The following is a 19,252-nucleotide window of genomic DNA, read 5'->3' on the forward strand; positions in this document are numbered from 1 at the left end:
CTTTTAAGCTGCTCTTTAGAAGTGAAAAGTGAGCTGACTGTACTCAGTTGGTAGAGCACAAAGCTCCTTCACGATCCTCCTGATACCAGGAGAATGTATCAAAGTCCTATGTCAAAGCTTATCAAGAATTCTGCATGCAGTTGCTTTCTGATTCAGTTTGATTTGAAGTCCATATCTGTTCCAAGAAAAGATAGATACTAAATACACCATTATGGCTATCCTTATGCGCTTGCTCACATGAACCCTGAACTTTAGAACTAAGGCCAAAAGCAACCTTTTGACAACTCTGCAACACCCAGCTCTTGCTTTTCTATTTGCTTCCACCCAGCTATCTGACCTGATCCACAGCCCTGAGCCGCCCTGTTTACATTGCTCTTGGTTCCATCTCAAGGCTAAAGTCCAGGCGATTACTGCTTCCTGTAAGGTGCTGGGTGGACTCAAGTAGAAGAAGGCCATCTGATGCACCTGTTGTCTTACTGGGACTCAGAAAACACCCCAAACTGTGGCAAAAGTGAGGCTTCAGTGTCTCAAAACTTTCTGCAGTCTTATTTCTCAGCCTTTTCACCCCCGAAGCATGTCATAGAAACTAAAACCTCTTTTTCATCAAGCCTAAAACTCTCTGCCTTTCAGTCTAGCAGACGGTCATAAGGAAGTTCTCTGAGCCACAGTAGTGAAGCCCATAATAATTCCAGCACTGGGGAAGCTGAGGCAAGAAGATATTAAGATCTAGGCTAACCTGTCTCAAAAACAAAGCAAAACAAAGCAAAGCAAAACAAAAACAAAAGACAAAAGAAATCTGTGAGGCCAGTCTCACTTGTAGCCTGGTGGTAGAAGAAACTCTTGTGGGATGGAGCTATGACCATTTCAAAGAGAGCAGGGTGTGGCAAGATTCACAGGGTTCACTGGTGTCAGTCAAGCTCTTGCTAGTGTGTTTGTTGAACTTGGGTCTCCTTCACTAAAACTTTTGATCACTTCAGCTAGGAACGGATTTTGTTTTCTTCTGGCTTGAGGGCAGATCACTAAGGGTTCTGAAAGAGAGGTGTCTTATTTCTCAGCCCGCTAGTAAACTGAGTAAAAAGAAAATCTCCTTAATGATGGGTTACTTGAAACCATTCATTATTTGCTTTTCAGAGGATCAAAGAAAGATTTTGTTGAAAGAGGCTGAGTCTGTCTTTATCACCAGATTTTAACTCTGTAGAGGGAGTTAAAGCTCCCTTTCCCTCCCCTGTGTAATCAGGCTCCACAAATCCTGGAAAAGCAGTAGGTTCATAGTTGGGGAAAACATTAGTCACCTCACACGGGAAGGTGGGTGAGGGGGAGAAGAGGACCGAACTATGAACCAGGGGCACTGTGCATTCTCATTCATCTGGTAGGAAGGTTGCAGTGTAGTTTCCCACACAGCCAAGATTCAGAGCAGCTCAGAAAGTTGCCCAGGAACCACACCAGAGAGTGTTAAGTTCCAAACTCGTGAATGAGGACACCCATCATGTATCATCCACCAAGCTGTTCAAAGGAGAAAGGATAGTTTATGAATGGATGGAATAAGATGAAATGGTTGGAATGGAAGGAGTTTGTCAGTCCAGGATGTATGGACCCTGGTGGGACTTTCTTGCTTGTGTGTCTATGTGTATGTGTGTGTGTGTGTGTGTGTGTTTGTGTTTTTGTGTATGCTCACATAGAGACTGGAAGAGAACTTTGGATGCGTTGTCTATCTGTCTGCATTATTCCCTTGAGACAGGATTTTTCACTGAGTCTCAGCAATCTTCCTGTCTCTGCCCCCTGGCTCCCACCCCACCCATCGTGGCTGAGGTTACAAGCAGGTGAGAGCACACCTGACCTTTTCTACGTGGTTGCTGGGGATATGAACTCAAGTCTTTGTGCTAAAACAACAAGTGCTCTTTCCTACTGAACCCCTCCCCCAGCCTGAGACTCTCCCACTTCCTGAGAGCTTTGGTGCATTAAAGATCTTATTTTTATCAGTTTAACTATGTAGATGTCTGTGTGATTGAGTGTGGGCTTGCATGTGCCATGCTGAGGCCAGAGGAGTTGGATCTGTCTGCAGTAGGACACAGCAGACAGTTGTGTACTGCCCTGCATGGGTGCTTGGCACTCAACTACGATCTTCTGAAAAGCAGTACATGCTCCTAACTGCTGAGTGCTTTCCTGCCCAAGATTTTTGGTGCTTTAAAATCAAGAGCAGAGTGGAGTTTGGTGGTCCGTGTCTTTAATTCTCCCAAATGTGGTGGTTGGTGAAGGGCGGGTCTAGCTCAGCTCAGTGCTTCAGGCAGCAGTCCAGATCAGGGCATAGCCTTTGGTGGTAACATGGTCCTGAGACATCAACACAGACCACAGCTGCAGCAGGATCACAGACGCAGGCATGGTCCTTGGTGGGAGTCTGGGTCACAACCTCACCATGAGGAGTCATTCTGCCCGTTCCTCAGTCTCGAGGTCCACCTTTCTCCACAGTATGCTCCATCTTTCCTGTCTCTCCCACACATACTTGGCCGCCACAGCTGTGCCTGAGGCAGATCCTTGGTTAGGTGTCTTTCTTCTGGCTGCTGCAGCTTCCCCTTCTTTGTTTCAATGCCATGAACCTATGATTTGAAGTTCATGAGAAGCAGGCCTGTCATTGTATGGAGCCTTGGACAATCAAGTTATAAATCTCCACCCTCCTTTACTGAACTTTTTTTTTTTTTTTAATTCTCCCAAACATTTCTCTTACTATGCCCTTGAAAGCAAACAAACAAAGCTGGGTCTTTGGATCCATTTGCTCCTTCTAAGAGTTCTTTGTGATCTAATAATGTTTGCCCTCTGAACTGTCATAGCACCTGCCCTTCTCCATGTAACTGTGGCATTTTGTACACACATTTGTTCACTGCCATGCTAAGTTCTTCGGAGGCAGACAATAAGGTCTTGCTCATCTTCGCTTTCTAGTTTCACTTGTGTAACCCATATATCTTGTTTACTACTACACGTAACTTATAGCACGTTTTGTTTTATCTTTGCAAACTCATTCTTAAAACCTTAAAAAGTAGTTTCAAGTTATAAACGAAAGTAAAGATTATCTTGTGAAAGCTTTCATTCTGTCTGTACCATTTCCCAACGTGGAGTTGACGAATTCAAATAGAATAAATATCTATGGTCCTTTTCTTTAAAAGAACTTATTTGATTTTATTCTATGTCCATTGATGTTAAGGTGTCAGGTGCCCTGGAATTGGAGTTATAGACAGCTGTGCCTGCCATGTGGGTGTCAGGAATTGAACCCAGGTCCTCTAGGAAGGATAGCCAGTGCTCTTAACCACTGTACTAGCTGGTTTTGTGTGTCAACTTGACACAAGCTGGAGTTATCATAGAGAAAGGAGCCTTCCTTGAGGAAATGCCTTCACGAGATCCAGCTGTAAGGCATTTCCTCAATTAGTGATCAAAGAAGGGAGGGCCCATTGTGGGTGGTGCCATCCCGGGGCTGGTAGTCCTAGGTTCTATAAGAAAGCAGGCTGAGCAAGCCAGGGGAAGCAAGCCAGTAAAGACCATCCCTCCATGGCCTCTGCATCAGCTCCTGCTTCCTGACCTGCTTGAGTTCCAGTCCTGACTTCCTTTGGTGATGAACAGCAATGTGGAAGTGTAAGCTGAATAAACCCTTTCCTTCCCAACTTGCTTCTTGGTCATGATATTTTGTGCAGGAATAGAAACCCTGACTAAAGCAACCACTGAGTCATGTTTACGGCCCCATTTACAAGATTCTTTTACCAAACTGGCTTCCAAAAGTGCTTTATGGACTATGGTAGGTGAACTCAAAAGTAACTCCCAAATTTCTTATCCTTAATAAATCTGAGACTAGCTAGAGAGGATGACAAGCTCAGTGACTGTCATAGCTGAAGGGATATTGTCCACATAGACCTAACTTAACTGCCTGAGAGCAAGAACAATGCCACATGAAAGAAGAAAGACTAACTCTTGGTGTCCAAGAGTGGGCCTGATTTATTTTGGAGCTTTTTGGTCTCTCCTGTTTTAATCTCCTGTTCTCAAAGAGAGTGCTCTTAATCTAAGAGAGGTATAATTAAATAAATATTTTTCTCTCATATATTACATCCCCACTGGTTTCCCATTCCTCCCCTCACCCCTGCACCCTTGTCTCAGATTTACTTCTTACCCCTCACTCTACCTCCCCTTAGAAAAGAGCTGTGTGTGTGTGTGTGTGTGTGTGTGTGTGTGTGTGTGTCTGCCAAACAGGGCATAATGAGCTACAGTGAGACCAGACACATACCATCACATCAAGGCTGGGCAAGGCAATCCAGTAGGGGAAAAAGGGTCCCATGAGTAGGCAAAGGAGTCAGGGACAGTCCCCATTCACACTGTTTAGGATTCCCATGAGAACACCAAGCTACTCAGTTATAACGTACACACAGAGGACCTAGGCCCGACTCCTACAGGTTCCCGATCTCTGTTGAGTCTCCAATCAGCCGACTTTGTGGGCTGTGTTCTCCTGGTGTGTCCCTGACGCCTCTGGTTCTCTCCTCCCCCTCCCCCTCCTCGAGCTCCACTTAATGATTGGCCATGGGACTCTGCATCTGTGCCTATCAGTTGCTGGATGAAGTCTCTCTAGCCCCCTGATGACGATTCTGCTAGACTCCCGTCTCAGCACACCCTGCAGGCAGGACACACTGTAGGTTGAATGTTTTGTGACCGAGCCTTTTCAGCCAGACAAACAAGGTCTCCAGGGAGGGACTGAGGATTGAGAAGAAAAAGGCAATTAGACAATATTATAACATGACTCCAGCCAGTGCTGAGGCTGATGTGGGTTTATTTTTTTCCAGTCTGCTTTTATATTATTCTCAGTACAAACAAAGAATATGGTCAGTCCTAAGACATAAACTGAGTAGTTAAGGAACAAGCAAAGCATAGACAAAGGTTCCGGGATTACTGTATTCAGGGTCTTAACAAGGCCCATCAAGGTACAAAGAACACATTCCTCAGCTGTATTCATCTTGAGCCTTCTTCCATGTCCAAGTCCAAGGTCAAATTCCCAACTGAGCCTGGTTCTCTGTTCTAGCCCAATATTAAACTCTTGCCAAAATTCTAGAAGTGGCCCTAAGTGCTCTCCACAGTTTGTGGCTGGGTTGGTGTCTCAATCCCTCCCCTTGAGGCCTTAGCTGGTTACAGGAGATGGCTGGTTCAGGCCCTGTGTCCTCTGTTCCTAGGAGTCTTTCCTGGGTTACTCTGGTAGGTTCCATGGAGTTTCCATTGCACTAGGCTCCCACCTGCCCCCAAAATGCCCCCAATTGCAGTTGTTTTTCCCAGTATTTTCTCTCTCCTTCCCCTAATTCCTCCTGTTCTCAAACTTACCTGCTATTCCACTTGCTAAATCTATTCTTTGTCACCTTTCTGTGGAGATCCTTTCATCCCCACTTAAGCCTTGTGACTTAGCCTCTCTGAGTCTGTGGACTTTGCATGATTGTCTTTTAAAGAAAAGATCTCTGTATTATGTATTATGTAGCTCTGGCTGTCCTGAAACTCACTGTGTAGACCGGGCTGGCCTCAGACTCATAGAAATCCTCTGCTTCTGTCCAACTGTCACTGTGTCATCATGGCTGGCCATTAAAGATGTCTTGAACAAAGGCCATCTCCTATATATAAATAACTGTACAGCAAATATTGTACAAAAAAGATATGAAGAAATTTTGCCTTTATCAGCTTTTTATAAGAGTCTCATAAGGGAGAAATTTGTTTTTCTGGCCCTTCTGATCAGAACAGCACATAAAGCCACATCAAGTATTATCACCCTATACCCACATTCTGTGTGTGTGTGTGTGTGTGTGTGTGTGTGTGTGTGTGTGTGTTGGAGGGGTGTAGGGTTAGTAGGGGTCTCACATTCACTCCACCACAGGGCTCTAGCACTCAGGGAGTCAGGACTCTGGAAGTTGACTGCACTTTCGCCACACTGTTATTGGGTGGGTGCCAGCCATAGAGCAGCCCCTGGGACACTGCTCCAGTGGTGGGGAAGCAACGTCTCAAGTCCTGGGGACAGCCGGAGTTGGCTCAGGGATCCCCGGGCCTTCGACAAGGCTGGGGCCGTCTGGTTCTCAGGCTCTTGGACACCCAGGCACTGCTCTGGCTGGATCCTGCAGGGATCTGACATTGGCTTGTCAGTGGCAGAGGGTTTGGGTTTGGCTTGGCTTGGTCAAGGCTGTGGCTGGGAGCACAGAGAGGCCTTCTATGGGGGATTACATGGCGGCTCTATAGGTGAAAGCCTTCTCCATTGCTACCCATGGTGGATCCCAAAGAAAAGAGCAGTCCATGGTTTTAAGACATTTATTGTCATGGAGGAAAGTGGATGAGTAAAGCTGTATCCCACTTCTCAGGGAGGGCCTGAGGTTAAATAACTTTTGCAGGGAGGAGTGTCTGGGAAGAAGAGTTTATTGGTTAAGCCTGTAGGTCTTTAGGCACCTCATGAAAATGGAGGCATTCCATTATGTGACTGATAGCCACAAGTCTATGGAGAGCTGGGGGGGGGGGGTGTAGCTACACAACAGGAGCCGGGTGCCCAGGAGCAGGGCAAAATACCTTCTGTCCCTTCAGGGTCACCGGGGTTTCTAGCTTTTGCTCAATCAGGAATCAAGCTGCCTTTTACGGTCCTACGGTGGGTTATTGTTTTTATGCCTTGATGCTTCCAATGAATGGTCTTAGATTTGGGTACCACATTTAATCCACACAAACATTGTTCCGAGTCAAAGGCATGCTTTGGTCATAAAGGAAAAGTAGGGAACACTGGGTGTTCAAAGCATAGTAAGATTGATTACAATGCCTTTCTGATAGGTCAGTTAATTCTGAACAGGTTGAGTACACACTATGGATGCTGTTCTAAATGACCTCAAAACACCGCGTTAACTTGGTTATAGATTGGATTCAAGTTTGATTTGGAAAAGCCAACTTTAAACAACATTTCTCAGCAGAACCATTCCTGTAATGTGCTCCAGTAATCCCAGTCCCGGGGAAAATGAATCAGGACATGTAGAAGTTTGAAGCTAGTCCGGCCTACAGAGCTAGAGAAAGGGCAAAAGAGAGAGCTGTATTATAATGGGAAAGGCTGCAGAGTTCAAGCAGGAATGAATTAGTCACTGGGTGGCCTAGGTTCTCTTCTGTTACTCTGATGAAATACCCTGACAAAAGTGATTTAAGGGCCAGAGGATTTATTTTGGCTTGTATTGCAGAAGGGATACACTCCATATGATGGGGGAGATTTGGCAGCAGAAGCCGGAGGCAGGCCAGTCACATTACACTGGCAGTGTGGGAGCAGTCAAAGAACAGAAAAAGGGGCCAGGCTATAGAACCTTAAAGTCCACCCCCAGTGACAACTTCCTCCAGCAAGGCTCCATCTTCTCAAGGTTCTATATCCTTTCTAAACATATCACCAGCTAGTGAACACATTGGTAAAGTGAGGTGTATTTTACGTGTAAATCAGGACACTGGATGTGTAGAGGAGCAGGCCATGAACAAACCTGCAAAGCTTTTTCTAGGATCTGTAAGTGACCCCGACCCCTGGCTAAGAACCAGCAAAGAAGACAGGCAGGAGGAACTGAACCAGCCAACAGCTGACAACGATTTCCCCCAGGGCCTTTGTGAATGTCCCAGCCTGGTTGAAACAGGATTTCAGTGGTTGGAAGCCCTGAGTAGAGAACCAGAGGCTTCCTCCTGCTCTTTTGACCTATAAATCTGTAAGATTATCACTGGCTATTTTCAAGTACATACACATACAGGCCCACGCCCCCCACGTTAGTGTGCAGATCAGAAGATGACTCTTGGGAATTGGTTCTTTTCTTCCACTCTGTGGGTCCTGGGGAACTCAGGTTGGCAGACTTGGTGGCAAGTGTCCCCACCCACTGAATCATCTTGTTGACCTTTAAATGATTTTAAAATTTATTTATTTATTATTTATTTATTTTGAGACAGAGTCTTGTGTGTCCCAGGCTGGCCTCAAGCTTACTCTGCAGGCAAGGGCGACCTTGAACTGATGATCTTCTTGTCTACTCCTCCTCAGAGCTGGAGACAGAGTCACGAACCATCATGCCCAGCCTGGGCAGCGATGAGCCTAGCCTCCAAGGCTTTATTCACGTGCGGAAACTATCTCAACGGAGCTACATCTGCAGTCCTGAATGCTGTTTTAAGCAGCTTAATTTGTTGTGATTTTTTGTTTAGGCTTCTATGAATATATTTGTTCCCCACTTTATTCACTATAGGATGAAATGTAAAGCTGGCAGTTTTCTCTAACCCGGATAGCTCCCAGATGATCGAGACAGAGACCTATCAAGTTTATTCCATAAGCTTTAAGCACAATAACTGAGCAGATACTCCTAATCCTCTATGCTATCTAGCTACTTCCTCAGCCACATTGCCCCCCCCCCCGCCCCCCAATTACTTGAGTCTGAGTTTCTCCCTGGCTTGCTCTGCTCCATGTGTGTCCTCATGGGCAACCCCCTTGGTGATTCCTCCTCATTCCTGACCCCTTGACAACCTTCTTTCTCCACCTGCCTCGTGGCCTGGTTTCTCCTTCACCCCCTGCCTGCCAGGTGGCATGCTCTCCCTGGCTCTTCTCTCTGGGATTTTGTCTGAGATCCGAAGTTCCACTTTTCTATCTCCTCTGCCCAGTCACCGACTGTTCAGCCTTTTATTAGTCTCAGAGACAATTGGGGAACATTCTTTAAGTCAAGTCAAAACAGAAGATTCTTCAATATTCATGGCAATGCCCATGCCCAGACTGTAACTAGATCTTGGGGGCACAGAATCAGCATCTAAATACAACAGAGCCCAAGACACTTCCCCAACATGTTGCAAAGTATATTGCCATTCTATATCTTTAGGTTTCTTGCCTATAAAATCAACCACATTGAAAAATGTTCTTGAGAGGAGTGTACTTGCGTGCACGTGTGTGTAGAAAGAGCATTATTCTACACATACTGTGGAATAATAACTCTGTCGTGCACAATAACACAACAGCAGTATGTAGCATCATGCACTATCCAATAGAGATGTCAGAAAGATTTGTGTAGTGTATATGCAAATGTTATTCTATTTCGTCTGTTTATTTGCTTATTTTAAGAGGTCTCATGTAGCCCAGGCTGGCCTCAAACTTGCTATATAATGCACGCTTACCATCAGCTCCTGTCCTCTTGTCCCCACATTCGAAATGCTGAAATTTACAGGTATGTGCCTCCACTGTCACACAAAAATTAAACATTTTTTTCTTTGTAGTTCTAGGGATTGAATTCAGGGTTCCTACATGTTGGGTAAGCACTGTACCATCAGAGGTATCTCCTAGCCCTCATTTCTATGTCATTTTCATACAAAGGATTAGAGCATCTGGGTTTAGGGGGTCTACAGAGGTCTTTAAGCCAATTTCCAGAGGGTAGCAAAGGATGACCGTGATTCTGAAGCTGTCCATGTTATTTCAGTACTAGTGAGACCCAGAAGCGTGCTATAGTCACAACTTTATTACCTGTGCTGCAGACAATGGTGATCCATGCCTGAGATTGCAGCACTTAGAGGTGGAGGCAGGAAGAGCAGGGTTCAAGGCCAGCCTTGCCTACTTGATATACAATCTCAACCAAAAACAATCCACTAAACAAACACATAGAAAATAATTACTGTAGACAGGGGTCGGTGTGGGTGGTGGGTGGGTGGGGTGTTTATCAGTGTGTGTGTGTGTGTGTGTGTGTGTGTGTGTGTGTGTGTGTATGTATGGGGGGTGTTTGTGTTCGTCGGGTGGAGAGCACTGGGCTAGTGTGGTAACAAGATAGCAGCTTCATGAGAATGCAGGCAAAGCTTGAACTGAAGCCTCAGCTTCTGAGTAGGGAGGAACCATCTCTGATCAAGAACCACCCAGAGAGGCTCCTCCTACTTGTCTTTTATCTGCTGCAGTCTAGCAGACTCCAGCTCCAGATGCTGGAGTTGGTCCAATGACTGAAGAAACCATCAGCCTCTTTCAATCAGGCTCAGGACCTGTGGTTTATTTGCTTTTTGTTCAAAACCACCTACACTTTGTACTGATTACTTGTATTTTTCTCTGGCTGCTGGTGGAGGGGAGCACACACAGGAACACAACAACTTTTGTTACTCTCTCATTGCATCCCAGGGAGAAGCTGTATGGTTCCTGAGGAAAACAGAGTGTCAGCATCAGAGATGGGACCTTGAAATGGTTCTTTCCTATCTCCTGATGCTGGCCAAGATGAGGGGCGATCTGGAGTCCACTGACTGACTCCTTCTCAGGCATCCTGCAAAGTGGAACAGATTAATGCTATCTAGACCTGCTTCTTGTATGCCAACCAAGTCAACTTTTCCCAGAATGCTAGTTAGCCCAGGGGTAGAGTTGCGGGGGGGGGGGGGGGGGGAGCAAGCTAAGCCAATGCTTATGTAGTCTGCTGCTATGTGGTAAAGGAGAGTTGAGGAGTGTAGTGAGGAGCCACCTGCATTAATTTGCAGACCCCGTCTTTCTGTTCGATCCCACTCTCTGCAACATTAGAGGAGCTCCCCACCAAGCATCTCTCCCTCATCCCAGTGTCTGGTCAGAGCCTCTCACCAGCTGAGATGAAAGAACTCCAGCACAGTTCACATTAGCTGTGAAGGCAGAAAGACATAAAGACACCTTTCTGAGAGACTCTCTCCTTTCAAAAAACCTTCTGCTTAAATCTACATATTTAAACAATTTTTATAATATTTATTTTTTTTGTGTGTGTGGCACATGAGTCTCATGGAGATAAGCAAACATTTATTATATTTGAGGACCATTCCACAGAATTGGGAATTCCTCTTTATATTGTAAACATGGCCAAAACTCCATGGCAAGTGAGGTCATAGGCCCAAAGTGGTGATCTTTTTTGTTTGTTTGTTTTGTTAAGTGGACATCCAGTCTAAATATTTCTGATTATACTCATAGATTAGTACCACTTTCAGCCTTGATCAGAGGAGTTTCTATTTGTGGTGGTTTAGTCAAGACTCATCCCTGGTCAGAGTGATGACAATAAGCGAGTGTTAAGTGCTTAGCCCTAAATGTGTCACCAGTGTCCCTTTCTTCAATGCCCAGAGAACACTGTGAAGGTTTGGGGGAGGAAGAATGTAGGAGTCAGAGGATGAGGTGGGGGGTACTGTGAAGTGCTGTCTTCTGGATATGACATGGCCATTGTCCTCATGACTTCAAAGCAACTGTGGTGACATGCACAAGAGACGGGTGGGGTAGCACAGCAGGTAAAGGTGCTTGGTGGCAAGCCTGATGACCAGAGTTTAATCTCTGGGACCCACACAGTGGAAGGAGACAGTCCACCCACCCCTGTTAGTTTTCTCTGACCTCCATATATGCAAGGTGGCATGCACATGTGTGACATGCACAAGGTGGCATGCACATGTGTGTACACTGTGACATGCAGAAGATTAGATTCATCAACATTCTATCACAGATGGGGCATGGGTTCATGAGGCCTCCCTCCTTCTGAGGGGTCATTTCAGTTAATGGTTGCTGGGGGAGGGGAGTTACTTCTTCAGTAATGGGGATCCTGGTAAGGTGCCAGTGCTCCAGTAAAGAAGGCTCAACCCATACTGGTATAAGCATCCCTGATTGAACTCAGATGGTCATACACAAAAACAGACACTTAAAGGGGGGAAGGAGATGGGATTCAGTCAAAGGAGAGTGGGAGGGAGATAAAAGAAAGGAGGGAAGGGTAAATATGATCAAAGGGCACTATACATACATACATACATACATACATACATACGTATATATATGCACATGCATGTGTATATATGCCAATGAGATTGTCAAAGAATAAATTACAAAACAGAACTGTTTCTTTTTTTCTCTCTCTTTTTGCTAGGAGAGATTATGACTTGGCTCAGGAGATGCTCAGATGAGGTTATAATGTAAAGTGTGACCAGTGCCTTTGGGGCTCATAAGAGGGTTGGGACATGTCCAGGGCTACAAATGGAGCCCTAGTGAGATTTCTAGAAAACAAGGCTTTCAGCTGGGGAAAAAGAAAGACATTAAGCAAACATTGCTAATTGTGTTGGAATTCTTGACTCTGAGCTGGCAGAAGGCTTCAACCTGCCTCCAGAGTAAAGGGCTCCTTAAAGTTCTCCTGTTCCCACAATTCTCCCTTTCCGTCCTGCCCCAGAATCAGTACTTCTCTGCCAAGACTTTGCTGAGAATCACGGGTGTCCTTTTCAGTTCATCTAACAGCTACCCTGCCCCACTCCCTTGTAATTTGACAAGTAAGAACATTTGTAGTCCAGGGTAGGGGCACACACTTGTAGTCCCAGCATTTGGGAAGCTGAGGCAGTACCCTAGGTTACAGAGCAAGACACAAAGGAGGGAAAAAACAAAAATAAAAAGGAAGAGGAAGAAAGGACGAGGAGGAGAAGAATGTGAAGTAAAGTTTGTATGAAAAAGGCCACACCTATGCTGAACAATCATTCTAAAAGGCCAGGTGACTGATGGCTAAGGGCTGGAATGTTACAGGGTGGGGGCCAAAATTATCTTGGGCTAGCTACAGTCCCCTTAATCGCCAATTATTGCCTATATCTTTATGTGACCTCGCTACTGAGGCAGTTTAGAAAGAGTGAAAATTTTGAGCAAGAACTGAGTCTGCCACCCAGCAGTCTGGTTGAATTCTTGTCAACCAAGGATCACCTGGGAGGAGGAGTGTGAGGGAACTTGTCGGGATGTAATAAAAGTATAAAAGAGAGAGAGTGAAAGAATCCCAGCACAATTACTGCTTAAGAACTTTTCTATTCCCAGCTGTAAACCTGAAGATTTCTAGGAACTGTATCAGAAACCCTATTTACTGGTAAGGACAGGCCCTAAACCTGTTCGGCCTCGGTGGCACACGATTTCCTTTCATCACTCATATCCACTCAGGGCATCTCAGGGACCACCTCAGTTTCTTCGTTTATCAAAGGGGTGGCAGTGGTGGAGGATAGGTGGTCCTCAGATACTTTTTGATTTGTCACCTGAGAGCTACCAAAATTGTCTCTATGGCTGGTGCTAAGACAATTAGTTGTGACTCTTCCTTAAGGAGTCCATGGCCACACTTGGGTATGCCTCACTTTCTGCCCCTTTCTCCTCAGAAGCACATACCCATGTGTGCTGTCTTATCTACCAGAATGCTTCTCCTTCCTTTCATGCTTCAAGTCTGTGTGACATTATTGCTAATAAAACCCCCAGCTCTGTGTCATATGGCCACTTCTAAAATTATTTTCTGTATTGAAGGCAGAAATTCTGGTTTGATCGGAATCAAAAGACATGGGGAAATCTCCGTGCTGTTGAAGGGTGGCAGTGTGGAACTGTGCTTTGTGAAGGACGCCCATGAAAACTCTGTCACTGTCTTCATTGCAAACAAGAAACAGGGGGAGAGACAGATTCCTTTAGGAGATGGTCAACTACCACTTCCTGATGACTATCATAAGGAGATCACAGAAGGAGATGAGGTTGGGGTCTATTTGAGAACCAGTGTACAGGAACCTTGTGCTTGGCAGATGGCCTGGCTGCAGATGATTTCTATGTCACTGAGTGTGCTGTCTGTGATGGGATTGTGTCTTAGTCAGGGTTTCTATTCCTGCACAAACATGACCAAGAAGCAGTTGGGGAGGAAAGGGTTTATTCCACTTACATTTCCATATTGCTGTTTATCACCAAAGGATGCAGGACTGGAACTCAAGCAGGTCAGAAAGCAGGAGCTGACGCAAAAGCCATGGAGAGATGTTCTTTACTGGCTTGCTTCCACTGGCCTGCTCAGCTTGCTCTCTTATAGAACCCAAGACTACCAGCCCAGAGATGGCACCACCCATAAGGGAACCTCCCCCACTTGATCACTATTTGAGAAAAGTGCCTTACAGCTGGATCTAGTGGAGGCATTTCCCCAACTGAAGCTCCTTTCTCTGTGATAACTCCAGCTGTGTCAAGTTGACACAAAACTAGCCAGTACAGATTGTCACCCTAGAACAACTTTGGCCCATCAATCCCAATTCCCTTGCGACCAAAGGCAGCTTCTTCAAGGTTACCATGGCCGTGCCTGAGAATCTCAGAGAGGCCTGCTCCAATGAAAGTGTCCAAAAAGAGCTCAAGAGCCAACTGTATTCCAAGCCTGATGACTCAAGTTTGATCCCCAGAACTCATATGGTTTAAGGGGAGAAGACCGACTCCTCTAAAGTGTTCTCTGACTTCCACAGGTATGTCTTTGGCACACATGTTCAATAAGTCATGTAGAAGTGCACATGTATTCTATGTAATAAGGAAGAAGGGGATATAGACTAAAGAGATGCTATGCCTCCCCGTTCCCTTCTCAAGCTACTGAACAATGGATCCCAAAGAATTCAATTTTTCACAGTTGGTAGTGGGAAAAGCTGAATGAAGCCTTGGTGTCAGACAGAGAAGGAACTGGCCACCTAGGCAGAGACAGCACACAGCTCTGGAAACTTAATGACATGTACTTATTCCTGGCTTTTTTTCTCACCATGTCTATAAAACTGTAAGCCTGCTACAGAAAGAGAGAAACCAGGAGTCTGTTTCCTCCAGGTTTGGCCAAACTGTAAATAGACCCATTTCCATTTTTCAAATTGCTTCCTAATTGATTTTAAGATTCAAAGAGTTTATGGTTATAAGTAGCTTCCTGCAATCCCAGGGCTGCAGGCATGAAGGAAGCAGACCCATCCTTTGTCTGTGAGGCTTCATACCCAGCCTCATGATATTACAGCTGGGTGACTCTTTTTCTTTGCTGCCTGTATTTGAAAATGATGCAAGGATACCTCACTAACTAGAAAAGCCAAAACCCCAGTGGAATCCTCAGACTTGCCTCTTATTCACGCATCCCCAGAGAATCTTGGCAAATTGCCTTGTCTTGTGATCAAATAAGGTCTAGCCACACTGGGCATGTGTCAACATGGTTCTAATATTTCCCTTTTAGTTATGTTCTAAATGGCTACTTATTTAAACCAGTTCAAATAAGTTTAAATAAACTAAATTTGGTCCAGTAGCCACATAGTGCACCGAAGAAGTTTCTTTTTTCACGAATTTAAAATAGGGCATGACTTTTTGTCTGTCAGAAGTGTGTTTTGAGGACTTTCAGTCTCCAGCTTCAATTCTTTTAAATAGCAGCTACTTATTCCCATGGGATGGAACTTCTGACTTCACCCTTGGAAGTTAGTTAAGGTTTACTTTTGTTTTTCATTGTGCCTGTGGTACAATGTTGTGGTAAATCTCCATCCCAAATATGCCCCAGCAATGAAAACACAACACAGTTAATATGATTACATGCTGTGCACCTAGATTGGGCAGATCTGTTGCAATACCACCATCTTCCAAAATCTATGAGACTCCTTAGAACTTGCGGTTTCTCCAGGCCACGTGCTTCTGCTCAGATTTTCTTCTTCTTCCTCCTCCTCTGCATCCTCTCCCTCTTCCATTTTCTCCTTCCTCTCTCCCTCCCACCTTCTGCTCCACCTTCCCTTTTATCTGCCTAATAATCAGCTCTCCTTTATTTTACAAATTAAGGTAGGAAGCAGGTTTACAGGAAATCACCTGAGTGCTGACTCATTCTGGGTTCACAGGAGAGCGGAATTGATATCAAATATAATTATATAATTAGCCCCAGGGCTATCCACAACACCGACATTTGTTCATGTGAGTGCAGACAGGTGAGAGACATTAGATTCCTCTGGAGCTGGAGGTCAGAGGTGATTTTGAGCTGCCTGACAGGGGTGCTAGGTCATGGTCATTCATATTTGGTTCACAATAAATTCCCTTTGGGGTAAGAACCAGGCTTTGCATTAATAACTTCTGTAAGTTTTTTTTTGTTTGTTTGTTTGTTTGATTTTATTTTTCAACAGTATCTCAATCTGTACTCTGTGCTGACCAGGGACTTACTATGTTGCCCAATTTGGCCTCTCAAATTCATCGTGATGATGCTCTTGCCTCAGCCTCCTGAGTACAAGTTACCATCTTTGGCTATAAAGTGTTCTTAATTTTACACACACACACACACACACACACACACACACACACACCAAATATTGGGCACTGTGTCCTACTTTCTAGAAGAAAATAGCCATCTGACAGAATAGTCAGATTTTGTGTACACACAGGCAAGCAAACAGCATCACAAGGTAAGGTGAAGAAGCTCTATGTCCAAACAGTGTCTATATCGAAGACCTGTGAGGACGTAACGGAGGCAGACCTCCCAGGATGGATGACAAGAGAGCACAACTCTAAAGGATGACAAGGAATTTTCTTTCTGGTCAAGGCTGCAAAAGCAACTTCTCAGGAGGATGGCCAACACACGCTGAAAGATGTGAGGAACAGCGTGGTATTCCAAGAGCCCAGAAGCAATTTGGTGCTGTGGGAGTATAAGAGGGGAGGCTGGGAAATGAGAAGGAACCAGGGAACTGTGGGTGAGAAATCTAGAGACAGTTGAGGAGCTAATGCAGAACTGACCTTGCTGAAATATGGGCTACAGTGTTGTTCAGACTTTCCTGAAACACTAGATAGCCCAAGCTAGTTTTGCTCTCATGATAATCCTGCCTCACCATCCCAGGTGCTGAATTACAAACCTGAGGCACTATGATTAGCTTAAAAACATATTCTTATTTATTTTTATTCTTATTATTTACATGTGTGCCATGGTGTGCATGCATAGGTCAGAGAAAACTTTACAGAAGGCAGTTTTCTCCATTCGTCATTGTCAAGCCTGCACAAGAGCTGGGCCGTCTCACGCTGTTGGATTCTGACTCTTTCTCCTCTTTCTTCCTGGCTGGATACTCTATTTCTCTTGTTCAGTTTCCTGAATGCCGAGATTATAGCCTGCATCAGCCTGTCTACTCCTGCATGACTTTTGTTAGCAGGAGTGAGGAAAAAAAAATGGAGAAGGACTGAAATTCAGTAACGCTAGGGATGAGGCACTGGTGATGAGGCTGAAAGACAGACTGGATCAATTTATTGGAGAGGAAATTCATCAATGGTAACACTTGCTCAGCGTTGGGTATAGATAGATCGAAGCAGACAAAACCCAGGACGCCTACCATTCTGCAGCTATTATTCAGTACATCATAATACCATGCACATAAAAACGCTGAGAAATAGTCCCCTAATAAGCAAGTCTATGTAGCATTCTCTGTTCTTGCTTCCACTTTAGTTCTAAGTTAACATTCTCTTCAGGGAATCAGAATCATCAGAGCTTTTTCCTCAGTCTCCTGGTGCATTTCTAGTCTTAACATCTTCAAGTTATTTGCAAGCAAAACCCTGAAAGGTGTTTTCCAGCCACATGTTTATCCATTAGGGCACCGCTAGCATAGAATTCAAAGGCAGTTTGAGAAGAATGCATTACCTCTACACAGACAGGAGGCTGGGTCTTAATCACATGGGCACACAATGTCTTTCTTTGAGGATCACAAAGAGTAATGACACATTTTTTTTTTTCTTTTTTCTTTTGTATTTAAGATCAGCTTGGAAGAGTGTACATCATCGTAAGCACAGGTATTTATCTTGGGAAAATGGCTTTGTAGGTGACTGAGAGCAGCTCTGCCTGCTTCTACATTCTCAAGGAAGACGAGTGACATATGCAATCAGTTACTTGTTTCTATAGCTGGACTCTGGAATTACGCAGCAAGGGATGGATTTTTCCATCAACATGAAGGTGATTCTTTAAAGCTATCTTAAGTGACCAATCAAACGGATTTTGAAGAGTTCGTTTTAAATGATCAAAAATTTGGGAACTTTATTCCATGTTTATGTGATTCATATGATGTCTGAAGAGTTTGAGGCCACCTGTTGCTAGATTCAGGGATCTCTCTCTCTTCTTTTTAACGGCCATCAAAGGATGTTATTTCATGATATGTGACAATGACTTGAAATTCAGACACTAGTGTCCATAAGAAAAGTGTTGCTGGAGCACTGCTTACTCATTTATTTTGTACTGGCTCCACGTGTGCTCTATGGCAGGTCTGAGCAATCCTGACAAAGGCCTTTGATCTCAGAAAGCCTGAAAAGAAACCTGGATGTTGGCAGAAACTATTTTGTGGTCTATGTCCTAAGGGCTTTTCTCTAAAGAAACACACATAAGCACTGGAAATTTCCTATTAGTAAATATTACTCACATTCACAGATGTTACTATAGCACCTCGGATAACTGTCACAGAGTAAAGTAACAGATACAGCTTTATTGTATCTAGAATGTAATAACTGTCAGTGGAGCAGAGTTATTAAGGATACACGCTTTAAGGGCATTCTTATTCCTTGAATCTTGATCAGTTGTCCTCAACCTTGAGCTAAGTGACTTATCCTTTTTGGAAGTGTCAGATTTTCTATGAAGATAAGGGATGGATGGCAGCATTTGGTTGGTCGCTAAGTATGAAGTGGGTAAGGTATGTAAATTAGCTCAGTGCCTGGCTCGTGACAGGTGTGCAACTCATTGTATTATGATTGGTCATCAACCGATGATGTTACCCGTCACTTTTTGGTGTTCTACACATAGCATTACCTGTCACAATGAGCCCCATGGGATTCTGTTTGGGTCATTTTGTGCCCCGTGCCTTCACTATGAAAAAGTGGCCACAGTTACATAATCTAACACTCTGGACTGGAGTGGAAAAGAGTCGAGGAAGCCTGGGAACAAAACACACTGCCAGAGTGAAGAGATCTGGGCAGCTGTTTGCAGCCTGGGAAAGGGATGATGGGGATTTTTTTAAGGTTAGGCTATAGCCCACCTTTCCTTACCGAGAGTCCAAGCTTCTTTGGTGACTCACTGATGACAGCTTTGGTCTGATTTAGCAGCTAAAGCCTTTATTTAATTTTTGAGAGTGAGTGAAAATTTTGTCTTTTGTGTTAGGTTATTACTACAATTTTTCTTCTATTATTTCCTACCAAAGAGGCTCTTAGAAAATCACAAGGGTGAGAGTCTTGGAAACAACTTCCTTCCTTCTGGCCCTGGTGCTGCCTTCCCTCCATCTGACCTTCCTCTGCTCTTGGATCCGTTATAGTTCTGGAGCTGGGGTCCAGCTAGCATGTGGTCTGTCAGCTCTGAGGCTGCTAATCCTTTTAGTTTAGATGAGTCCTAAGCAGTCAAAGGAGGTGGTTGCCCTTCAGGAGTACTGTTAAAGAAACTACAAGTCCCTTTTCTTGGTCTTCACCGATTTTCTCTCTTTCTTTCTTTCTTTCTTTCTTTCTTTCTTTCTTTCTTTCTTTCTTTCTTTCTTTCTTTCTCTCTCTCTCTCTCTCTCTCTC

The sequence above is a fragment of the Mus pahari genome, chromosome 1 (genome assembly GCF_900095145.1).
Source record: "Mus pahari chromosome 1, PAHARI_EIJ_v1.1, whole genome shotgun sequence".
Taxonomy (NCBI): domain Eukaryota; kingdom Metazoa; phylum Chordata; class Mammalia; order Rodentia; family Muridae; genus Mus; species Mus pahari.